Raw genomic sequence first — 12899 nt, 5'->3', positions numbered from 1 at the left:
TTCGGAAGATGACCAGAACTTGGAGGAGGTGACCATTGGGGAAGTACATAGGGCTAAAGATAAAGCCACTATTGGTGACACCCCAAATAAGGAACATGACAACTCTGGTAAGATATATCCCTCCTCAAACCCTCCTCCTGAGGGTATAAAAGGTTTTATGGACACCATGGAATGGTTAATCACCAGTTACAAGAAAGTTGTGGAGGACAACAAGAAGCTCAGCCACAAAATCCAGATTCTGAAAACTATCAGCACTGGCGAAGGGAAGACTATGGTAGATTATATGGAGGATTTGACCAAAACTATTGCTAAAGCTGAAAATATAAGAGACTCCTTCAACCCCAGATTTGAGCAAATCGAGAAAGACCTGATTGAGAGGAAAGCAAATGCCAATGCTATGGATCAAACAATGGTGGAAACTGTTAGTAAAGTCAGCAAAATTGAGGAAAATCACAAAATTATCACAGAGCAAAGCTTAAACATTCTGAAGGTCTCTGCTGGCAACACCAAACCCTCATCAGCAAATTGGATGAGGAGGACACCCTGGAAATTGACCCTAACACTGAAGGAACAGGAGATGTTCAAGGACCCAGAACAAGAACCTGAGGTAAAAAGAAGGAGAAGAAGCCAAATAAGGACCTGGATGAACTGAAAGTTGTTGCGGCCAACTATGACCAGCTGGTGATTAAGGCAGAGGACCTCCTAAAGAATCTATAACTGTGCAGTATTTTCCTGGTTTTTGTTGTTTTGTTGTTTCTATCTTTTGTTGTCCTTTCTGTTTACTAGCTTTATTGCCAGTCATTTTGTAAGCCATTTTTATATGGTCTGGATACTCTATGATGATCTTTTTTAATCTCCTATGTAAAAGGTTTCGGGTCCTGAAAACCTATTTTTCTTATTAATTAGAACATACATAAATAAATGTGTTGTCTTGTCCACCACCCTGCTCAATTAGAACCTTCAATTAAGTTTAGTCTTGTTGACCAAAAAGGTAGTCTCTTATGCTAACAGCGTATTGACATAACCTAGAGGAACACTAACATTGAATTTAGTTACCATACTTGGTGCAACTTGTCTTGTCAAGGTTAATGGTCTTCTAACTTTACATTTTAAGGTCATAATTATTGACTTGCATTTCTCCTAATTATGAATTATTGGCTTCATACCCACAATGATGAGTTATATATTGCATGCCTTTTCATGATTATAAGAATGAGTCTCAATTGATTTTTCTGATTTGGACTAATCATGGTATTTGTCTATGAACTGCGGTAACAACAAGGTACCTAAAATTTGAGTGGAGAATACTTTTATGAAGTCAAAAAATGGATCTGAAAACAGGCAAATTTTGGCAGAAAGCGAAACCAAGAATTAAACCGCGGAAAACCGTCTTAAAAAAATTAAGGTATACTGACGCCGGGTTTTATGAACAAAGCAAGGCTTCGAAAGAGGATACCAGTGATACAGGTTATTCTGGCTACTATTTTAATTGTTGGTTATATGGACACCGAGCTGTGGATTGCCGTCAAAAGAATGTGAGTTCCCCAAGCCCTAACTACGATCATCTTAAAGCTTTTATTGCCAAGCAAAAACAGAAAAGCTTGGAAGAAAGCAGAGATTCAAAAGGGATTTTTCCCTTGGTAAATAAGCCTACCCTAGGATCTAGGGTTTGCACGGACAAGAAATCTGAAAAACGCACTACTACTCGGCTTCCAAAAGTCTTCACTGTAAAGGATTTAGATAGACAGTTGATTCATTTTGCCAAAACAAAGTATGCACTGCAGAATTCAAGCAACCTCGGGATTGTGGGGGCCCTAAAACCCAGAGCTGAACCGGCTAAGCAATCCAATGATCCCTATTCTGCCTTGGGGAGAGGGGGTTTTTTAGTGGCCCAGGCGGATCCCGGGGTTGCTAGGTTGAGAGAATATGAGTGGCAAGAGGTAAAAAGCAAGAAGAAGGTAAGATCACATTTTGTGGAGAGAGTGGAGATTCCTCTAAGTAATCCTTTTGATACACTGAGATTAGAGAAGATCTCTCCAAACATCAGCTCTTATTCTCCCCCCCACATTCGCAATGGGGTTTTGGGAAGGAAGGGAAACTTCAGGGATGAGAATCACAAACGCACTAAGCTAACTAGATCAAATCCAGTTCACACCCCCCCTTCCTTTTCGAAAACCCTAAGTATCGGATCAGGGTATGCTGCGGCTGGGGAGAATATTGAGGATCATTCTTCAGAGCCTCATACACATAAAGACAGGTATTACTCTCCCCCTCACCGTCGATTGGCTGGTAAGCATCCAGTCCATAAACCCAATCTCACGAAAGGTGAACAATTAAAGGTATCTAACTCTGTTTATACACCGCCACATAGGCGAAATAGTAAGCATTTATTTGATCATAATAGAGATAGGACAATTTCTAATTATGAATCTAACAAAGTAATCCTAGAAATCAAATCTATAGCACAGAATCAGAACTATTTTGCAGAAGCAGGTCTTATTGTGCGCTAGAAAGGAGTTGGAGCGAGTTTACTGGACATCACAGAAGCCCTAGAAGCAATGCTCCCATGTGAGGTAAGTATCACCGCCCTCATAGATTTCTTCTTCCTAATAGATTGTAAAAATTCAGAAACCAAAAAGGTAGTATTAGATAGTTTTAATTTAAAATTCAGGCATGAATCCTTTTTTGTAACCAATTGGATGCCTTTGTTCAATCCTTTACACCTAGAAAACTTTGTAGTAGAAAAAGCTATTTGTCTTAGGAATTTACCAATAGAACTTGCTAGCTTAGAATCAATTACCAGAATTGGTAACAAAATAGGTAAATTTATTAGAATTTGTGAAACTATGCCAAACAAATCTGAGAAAATTATCATTGTGAAGATGAATATACATCAGCATTTCATACCTCATATTAGTTTATGTTTTAATTCGAATACAATTATCATTAATCCAATTACCATGGAAAATTTCTTAGAAACTAATCTTAACACTATGAAACCTAGAAAATTAACTAATCTCCTAGATAGGAGTTTAGATGTAAACATCAACTTTCATTCGAGTAAAGGGGGCTTCACAATTACAAATGTAAAGGAATGTTCCACGGACAATCTACCTCCCCCACAAATAGTCGAACCCCCCTGTAAGCCTAATAAGGCAGTTGAGGTAATTGGCAATCAAGTTTTGGTCGCTGAGGAGCCTCCATTTTTTATGGGGAAGCTTACCCCCCATAATATACCTGCTGAAATCAACAGACATGATCCTTTGGTTGATAACCATGTCAACCTAAATTCTGCAAGGATTGAAACACAATCAGAAATTAAAGATAGGCTCCAGTCACCCAGATCGGTAGCCCAAACTGTTCCTACTAGTCATCCTACACAGTCTCCTAATTGCATAGAGGACAATCTAATATCCTCTCAGAATTATGATCCTTCAGTTGCAACATCACAAGGTTACCCCTCTAAGGATGGAAAATGCACCAAAGAAGTTACAGCGGATTATATAGGGGAAACCTTAACTGATGAACTACTGGACCTATTTACAAATGAAATCTGCGATGAAGAGGAGCTTAGATATCAAAAGGATGTCCTAATTAAAGAAATCTTGTTGCTTAGAAATTCTACAGAGGATAATGATGCCTCATTAGTAAGTCAACAAGAGGTTAAGGAACTAGTAAATAAGACCCCTATGAAAGCCCACCCTAATGATCTGGATATGATGATTGAATCCTATGGACAAGAGAACATTGATGCTGAAGATTCACTCATTGATCCAGGAAGAGGGTATGGAAATGAAGTTCCGATAGAGGCCCCTAGTTCCTTTCCTCTGCTTAAAGATAATGCAGAAAATAGCATAGAAAACATTGATGGTATTTTTGGTATTACAAATGAAGATAGAGAACTAGGTATTGCCACTAATTTGGAAGGATTATCTTCCCCCAAAATAGACAAGATTAAAAAGAAAAGGGGTAGGAAATCTTTCATAGAGCTTAGAAACATAGTTGGCAATGCTGATAACCAAATAAAGATCTTTGACATTCTGAACAGTGGGAAGGGGAAGTGCCTTCCCAAGGACCAATGAGAGTCACATCCTGGAATGTTAGGGGCCTAAACGCCCCTAACAAACAAAGACTCGTTAAGAGTTATCTAAAAAACTTTGATTCAGAAATTATAATCTTACAAGAAACTAAACTAAGTACAGATGAAAGCATAAAATTAAATAATAAACTTGGCATATGGAAATCAGAATTTGAACCAGCAACAGGGGCATCAGGAGGCCTAGCAGTCTTATGGGACCCCCGAAAATTTTCTTCCCAAGTCTTGTCTAGTAGTAGCAACTGGATGGTCCTTAGGATTTGCAGCCTAAAATCTAACCTAAAATTCAATTTGATTAATATTTATGGTCCTACACTAAACACAGAAAAGAGAAGGGTTTGGCAGGAAATCCAGTCTATACTACAATCAAGCAAAACAGAGACGCATATCCTAGGAGGAGATTTTAATGCTATTTTGAACATCAATGAAAAATTTGGTGGGTCCAAGTACATTTCACAATCTCAAAAAGATTTCAGTCAATGGGTCACAGATAACAATCTAATTAATATTGAAACCATCAATGGGTCTTTCACTTGGAATAACAGAAGAATGGGCTTTAGTCATATCGCGGAAAAACTAGACAAATTTTTGTTTTTTGGAGAAATGGATAGTTTTGACCAACTCTTAACCGCAGAGATTCTTCCAGATGTTGGATCGGATCATTTCCCCATTAGATTGACCATTACTGAGGATTGTAAACCTAATAGGAACCCGTTTAAATTTGAATTTATGTGGTTCCAGGACCAAGAACTTATCAACCTTTTGGAGAAATGGTGGAACCAAACAACAGTTGAGGGTTCTAAGATGTATAGTCTAGTTAATAAACTCAAAATTATTAAAAACAAAGTCTTGGAATGGAATAAAAACAAATTTAATAACATCTTCGAAGGAAAAATTCAGACTGAACAAGAATTAGAGAATCTTAATAACATAGTCATAGCCCAAGGCATGAACGAAGCAAGCTATCTAAAAGAAAAGGAACTCATGGCTAAATATAATTCAATTTTACTTAAAGAGGAAATCTATTGGAAACAGAAATCCAGGGAAACCTGGCTTAAAGAAGGGGACAATAACACCAAATTCTTCCATCAATCAACCAACCTAAAGAGGAATATTAACAGGATTTCCAAGATTAAAGATGATAGGGGGCAACTCTTGGAAAACCCCAAAGATATCGTAGCTCATATCACCAAATTTTATAACTCTCTTCTTAATAATTTGGAAGCAGCTAATCTTCAAGCACAAAATGAAATGTTAAAGGCCATACCCAAATTGATCATGGATGAGGATAACATCATGATGAATAGCAGATTCACCTTGGAAGAAGTCAAGACTGCATTATTCCAAATGCAGCCAGACAAAGCCCCTGGGCCTGATGGTTTCCAAGCGGGTTTCTTCCAAAAATGTTGGCACTTTATGGGAACAGACATCTGGCAAGCGGTAGAGGCAACCAGGAACTCGGGTACTATCTTATCGGAAATCAACAATACCTTCTTCACTCTTATTCCCAAGAAAAATGATTGCACCGAAGCAGGAGATTTTCGGCCTATATCGCTTTGCAACACTATTTACAAGATATTATCTAAGTGTTTGGCGAATAGACTTAAAACTCTTCTGCCGATTTTAATCTCAGAAGAGCAAACCGGTTTCATAACCAATAGATCGATCCTAGATGGCATTATCATTGCCCAAGAACTAGTCCATACCACACAAGCGACCAAGGAACCAAGTATGTTTATTAAAATTGATATTCAAAAGGCATATGACAAGGTGGACTGGAGATTTCTTTGCAAATGCCTGGAAGCCTTTGGATTTTCCAAGCAATGGATCAATCTCATCTTCAAATGTATCTCTACCCCTAAGATCTCGGTCCTCGTTAATGGTACTCCAGAAGGTTTTTTTGGTATATCGCAAGGCATCAGACAAGGTGACCCATTGTCGCCCTTTCTATATGTTATCATGGCGGAAGCCCTAGGGAGAACTATCACAAGGAAACAATCAGAAGGTAAGATTACAGGTTTAAAAGCTGCAGATAACATTCCGTACATTACGCACCAACAATTCGCGGATGATACAATCCTCCCTAGATCCGCCAACTGTCAAGAGGCGAAGGCCTTCAAAGATGTCCTTAACCTTTATATGAAGGCCTCTGGTCAACAAGTCAACTCTCAAAAATCAGAGATCTTCTATATTAATACCTTGCCTAATTTGGAAAAGAAAAACTGTGATATCTTTGGTTTTAAACCAGGCAGTTTCCCTTGTAAATATCTTGGTATCGAGTTAGATAAAGGTCTACAATCTTCCAAACTTTGGAAACAAGTACTAGCAAAGGTCCAAGATAAGAAGAGTTCTTGGAAAGGTAAGTGGCTCACTAAGCCAGGAAGAACCATAATGATTAAATCAGTTTTATCTGCCATACCAACTTATCAAATGTCTATTCTCCCGCTACCTACTACTATCAAGCACGACTTAGATAGGATGTTGAGAGAATTTTATTGGCAAGGATCATCCGAGGAAAAGAAACTTGCCTTAATTAAGTGGGATAACCTTTGTAAACCTGTTTCTATGGGTGGGCTAGGGATTAAGAATTTATTGTGGCAAAACCGTGCCCTAGGTGCCAAGCTAGTTTGGCGACTCTTCAAGGAGCCTAACACTAAATGGGCTTCTATTTTGCTACACAAGTATATCCCACAGGCCGATCCCATTAATATCTTTAGGGCCCAATCCCATGTTAAAGGATCGTGTGTCTAGAATTTCATTAAGGACTCTATTGGCATAATCAGCAAGTACCTCACTTGGGATGTGGGTCTTGGGGACCGAGCTTTGTTTTGGGAGGACTCCTGGGCAGGTTTCCCCTCGCTACTCAAGGAAGGTTTCTCGCCCAATTTCATAGAAACTTGTAAAGATAGATTTGGGATTTACCTTAAAGACTATATTAAAATAAATGAAGATGATGTATTAAACTCAAGAGGTCTTCCTTCAGATCTACAAAGTCAGAAATTATTCAATATTATAAAGGATAGAAGCATCACTATCAAAAATCATTCGGATTCCCTTATATGGGCCGGATCCAATAATGGGGAATACTCAGTTAAGGATGGATATAAGACCATAATTCGCAAGAATCATATGGATCATTTAGACATTCCCCTTAATCTCTGTTGGAACAAAGCCTGCCTTCCCAAGGCTGGGATGTTTCTTTGGGCAGCTTTGCAGGACAGAATCTTAACCGCTGATAGGATTCGTAAACTAGGCTTTGAGGGGCCTTCTAGGTGCCCCTTATGTGAAAACCAGGAAGAGGATGTGAATCATCTCCTGTTAAGCTGCCCCTTCACCCAGAAGTGCTGGAATTGGCTGCAACAGTCCCTCGATTGGAAGTCTGCTCTACCTGCGGACCTGTTGGGCCACCTCAAAACCTGGCCAGCTCTGTACAAAGACAACCTATATAAGGACATATGGATTATATCCCCCTCCATCCTAGTTTGGGAAGTCTGGAAGGAACGTAACAGAAGAATCTTTACAAACCATAAATTAGATTGGAATAGCATCACTAATAAAATCCAAGCTTCAATATCAGAAAAGATCAATAGCAAACTGCGAGACACTACGTGCTACGAAGACTCTTTCAGAACTTGGGACAACAAGACCAGACTAAAATGGCCCTCATTGATCGTACCGAAACTTTTTGGTAGAGGAGGTAACAAATCAAAATCAAATAGGTCTAATTGCACCTGGATCCCACCGGAGAAGTTTGGGTCAAGCTAAATTTTGATGGGGCCTCCAGAGGCAACCCTGGGGTTGCAGGTATTGGTGGGATTATCAGGAACTGGATGGGAGAAATTATCTCTAAATTCTCTCAACCCATCAAACCCACTACAAATAACATGGCAGAATGCCTGGCGGCACTCGAAGGCCTTAAAATCTGCAAAAGACTCAATTTTCCAAAATTAATTATTGAAGGAGATTCTCAAATTATCATTAATGCCATCAGAACTAAAAAGACACCAAATTGGATACTAAATTCTAAAATTGAAGAAATTAATCACATTCTTGAGTCCTTCCCTGAGATTCTTGTAAAACACACCTATCGGGAGGGCAATTTTGACGCAGACAATCTAGCTAATTTAGGAGCAAATGGTATATCCATTTTGGAATAATTTAATTTTGGTTTTCTCCTATATTTTTATACCTAGTCTTGATAACTTATAGTTTCAATATTGATTGTATCCTCCTTTTGAGATGTTGTTAGCATTAGGGGATTTTGCTTACTCCGCCTTCCCTTTTAGAGAATGATTGCGGTGCTGAACTATTAGTTGGATTTGCCATCATTAATATATGCATTTGCTTGTGACATATAATTACTCGACACTCGTTCCCTTGATCGTACTCACCCCTACATGTGTACCGCCTTCTTAACTCTTCCAGCTATCGATGGAGCTTACTAGATCTTTCTAGAGTCACCAGTCTATACCTATATAGAGGTCTCTCCATATGACTGACTGTTCTCCTAAGGACCTTAATAGTACTATAAGTTGTTAATGCTAGAATTAATCTAGGTTCATTATTTGTAGTCATGATGTAGATGTGGGCGGCTTGATGTTTTAATGGTTATTTCTGGTTCTCTTTCATTAGGTCCTCTACTAACGATTAACTGCATAATGATATCTAGATTATTACTTATAGTTTTAATTTATTTATTTAGTAAGATTAGGTAGATGTCACTAATGTTTATAAATAAGATTACATGTATTTTTGTATTTTTATCTTACCAGTATGTATCCCACTCCTTTATGGTCTGTTTAGGATGATTATTTATGCTCTAAATTGCTAACCATGATTTCTAATGAGGCGCTCTCGGAACAAGGTCTCACTGCCTAAGGTAAATTTATTCTTAAAGTTGATAAGTTGACCATTGGTTGTCAAGGAAAGTGTTATGCATTTCAGGAGGAAGGACTCAACTCGGCACCAAGTATAAGCTCCCTTTGAAGTTATAGGACCGCAGAATGATATCTCAAAATGTGATCAAAATTGTAACTATCATGGTCATTATAATTTGTAAATGGTTAATTGTTAATTTTTTCGGTAGTGGGTATGCCCACGAACCTATGTATTTATGAAATCTCGACAAAGCTCAAGTCGTGGGAATGCCCACGTATATTTCTATATCAGGTATAGGACTTTTGTCCCGGGCAAGGCTGGAGGTTTTCTCGATCACACTCTTTCCTACCAGCGCCCGCAGCGAGTGGGGTTATACTGTAAAAATTATTTTTAATATTAATAAAATTTTGGCTTCGGCCTTTTACCGATCAAAAAAAAAAAAAAAAAAAAAAAAAAAAAGAGTCTCAATTAATAGCTCATTGTTAATATCTCTACTCCACGATAATGATTTATGTTGTACAACATGAGTAAAGAATTATATACATTACATTTGGTATGACTCCTTGACCTAATTCTTTCTTGGATTTTTCTATTAAATTTCATGTTTTCATTATGTTTAATCCTTATTTTCCTTCTCAATGGGATGTATCAGGTAGTATGTATTGGTTCGAATTGTTGGTATTTTGGATATGTTGATATGGTTTTGTCATTGATGTCAAAATTTATCAACACTGGTCAACCTATTAGCACTTGGAGAATTGGCTATGTTCCTCGGTAAGCAAGTGACTTATGCACAGTCACCGGTATTTGGTTCACCAGCAGGATATATTGTTCACCGACACTTAGAATCACATGGAAAATACTTGGTTATGTCAAATACATTGTTTGGACACTTTTTCTTGGAGATTTGTTCATTGGTATATTCGAGTTTGCATATTTGTTGTTACCAGCAAATAGGTCCAGGATAAGCACCGGCAAGCTTATCTATTCCAGATTAGCATGGCACATCATGGAGATGATTTATTGTTGTTGTAAACGCATTAAGCCGACATGTTGTATCGGTTATTGATTTACTTGTAAATTTTTTTTATTGTAATATCTTTTGTAAAGTCGACCTACACATTTTGGTGTTAGGCTTTGGTATATATGTAAGACCTTATTTGATCGAAAGGTAGGAATGCGAATGTGAAAAAGATTGCAATAAGGTATATGTGAATATCAACAGAGCTATACACGCAAACATCATTTGAAGGAAGGTTTGAAGAAGGCATGTCAGAGCTAAACCGGTACTAAATCCAACATATGGAGATGCTATTTTGAGCAATACATTATTATTGGATTTAATCATCCAACTATAGTCAGTGTGACTCCCATTTGTGATTGAGCAGTGAGCTCTAGGCGCTTGGCCTTTCTGCATGTGCAGACCCCTTATTGTATACACATACTATCTGCAGTAGTATCATCTGATTGTGGGTAAGGTTTCCCACCATGGTTTTCCTCCTTACAGGGTTTCCACATACAAATATTGGCATTATGTGTTGCAGTTGTTATTGTCTTTCTATTTCATGCATTAATCTTTACCGGTACTACAATTAACTGATAAACTGTCTACCGGCATTAAGTTTGGTTAATGATTGCAAAGCAAGAGAAGCACTTTTGAGCGCATTATCAAATTAGCAAATCATGGGATTATCAAATAGATCTACTACTAAAGCTATTTCAAACCATTTGGAAACATTGAATGAAGGAGTTTCCACAGTCAAAATTGCAAAACTTGAAAGCTTCCGGGTCAGGTATGAAAATCTGAAAATGGAAGAAGATGAAAGGATTTCTGCTTTTATGGAAAGAGTAAATGAAATTGTTTTGGGTATTAAATGTTGTGGAGGAACCTTAAGTGAAGATGAAATTGTTTCAAAAGTTTTAAGAGGATTACCACTAGCATACAAAATGAAAGTTACTGCTATAAATGAGTTGAGAACAATGCCTAATACATCAGTAACTAGAGATACATTGATTGGAAAACTTTCTGCTTTTGAAATTGAGGAATTTGGTCTTGTTGCTACTATAAAGACGGATTTAGCTTTTAAGGCATCAACATCATCTGCATCATCATCATCATTTGACAAGTCTGATTGGAAAGCCTTTTATGCAAGAGAACTTGAAGAAAGCAGGAGAGAAAATGAAGAACTTGAAGCACTTGAAGCACTATTTGAAAGGAAAATGCCTAAAGGTCCAGTTGGAAGTAAGTATGAAGGTAAAGCACCCTTTAAATGTTTTAACTGCAATAAGATTGGTCATATGGCATCAAGGTGTCCTGATAGACATGCAAGATTGAAAGAAGAAGCTAGAAGAACATACAAGCCTAACCCTGAATATTAGAGATACAGATTTAAGAAGAATAGAGACAAATCTTGTTATCTTGTTGATGAAGGAGTCACTGATGATTCTGATGAGGATCTAGCAGACAATGGATGGGTCTTTGTTGCTATAACAGAAGATCAATTGACACCTACTGTTCAACCGGTAGAAAAATCCCTAGCAGCTAAAATTGAGGATAAGGATGAATGGATCATTGATTCAGGATGTTCACATCATATGATTGGTGATAAAAGTAAATTCTTAACTTTTCAGGAATACAATGGAGGTCTAGTAAGATTTGGAGATGATAAAGCTTGCTTGATCAAAGGAAAAGGTACTATATCTCTTGATGTTAAGCACAATACTAATAATGTTTACTATGTTGAAGGCTTGAAGCATAATCTTTTGAGTGTTGGTCAATTAGTTGAAAAAGGATTTTAGTTACAATTCAATAATGGCAAATGCAAAATCACGAACAGAACTAGTTTGGAAATTGCAACTAGTAATCAGACTAGAGGCAATATCTTTCATTTGAACAATAGTGAAAAGACATGCTTGATTGCACATATTGATGAAAGTTGGTTATGACATAAGAGACTGTCATGTAAATTTTGATTGCATTGTGAAATTTAGTACAACTAAAGCAATAAGGGACTTGCCTATAATTGTCAAACCTCACAATCCGGTATGTAAGGAATGTCAATTTGGAAAGCAAGTTAGAGAATCTTTTAAGAGTATTCCAAAAAAATCCAATAATGCTCTTGACTTAATTCATACTGATTTATGTGGTCCAACTAGAACTAGAAGCTTACAAGGAGATAGATACTTCATGCTAATCATTGATGACTATTCTAGAACGTGTTGGGTTACTTTTCTTAGAGAGAAATCAGAAGCACTTGGGAAATTCAAGCTATTCAAGGTAATGGTAGAGAATGAAACCGGTAAGAAAATCAAATGTTTGAGATCAAATCAAGGAGGTGAATTCACATCTAAGGAATTTAATACATTCTGTGAAGTGAATGGGATCAGAAGATAGTTATCAGCACCCCGAACACCCCAGCAAAATAGAGTTGTAGAAAGGAAAAATAGAACTATCTTGGATGCAGAAGTATGTTATCAGAAGCAAATCTACCTCATGTATATTGGAGAGAGGTAGTAAGTACAACAGTCTACACATTCAACAAAGTTCACAACAAAGGTGAAACTGGTAAGACCCCTCATGAATTATGGTTTGGTATTACTCCTACTCTTAAATATTTCAGAATATTTGGAAGTAAATTCTATATTAGAAGTGATGAAGGAATATTTCTTGGTTATTCATCTAAGAGCAAAGCATTTAGATGTTTTAACAAGTGATTACAAAAAATTGTTGAGAGTACAAATGTGAAAATTGATGAACAATTTAGAGGAAATTCAAGGTATATAGACACTAAACCGGCAACAAAGATATTAACAAATGAACTTATAATAAACACACCGGTACAGAATGAAGACCCAGTTACACCAGTATCATCTAAAAATTCCACAGTAACTGAAGATCAGCAGCAAACAAAGACACCCCAGTATG

Source organism: Cryptomeria japonica, chromosome 11 (genome assembly GCF_030272615.1).
Source record: "Cryptomeria japonica chromosome 11, Sugi_1.0, whole genome shotgun sequence".
In the NCBI taxonomy this organism is placed as follows: domain Eukaryota; kingdom Viridiplantae; phylum Streptophyta; class Pinopsida; order Cupressales; family Cupressaceae; genus Cryptomeria; species Cryptomeria japonica.
This window is presented reverse-complemented; position numbering follows the sequence as displayed.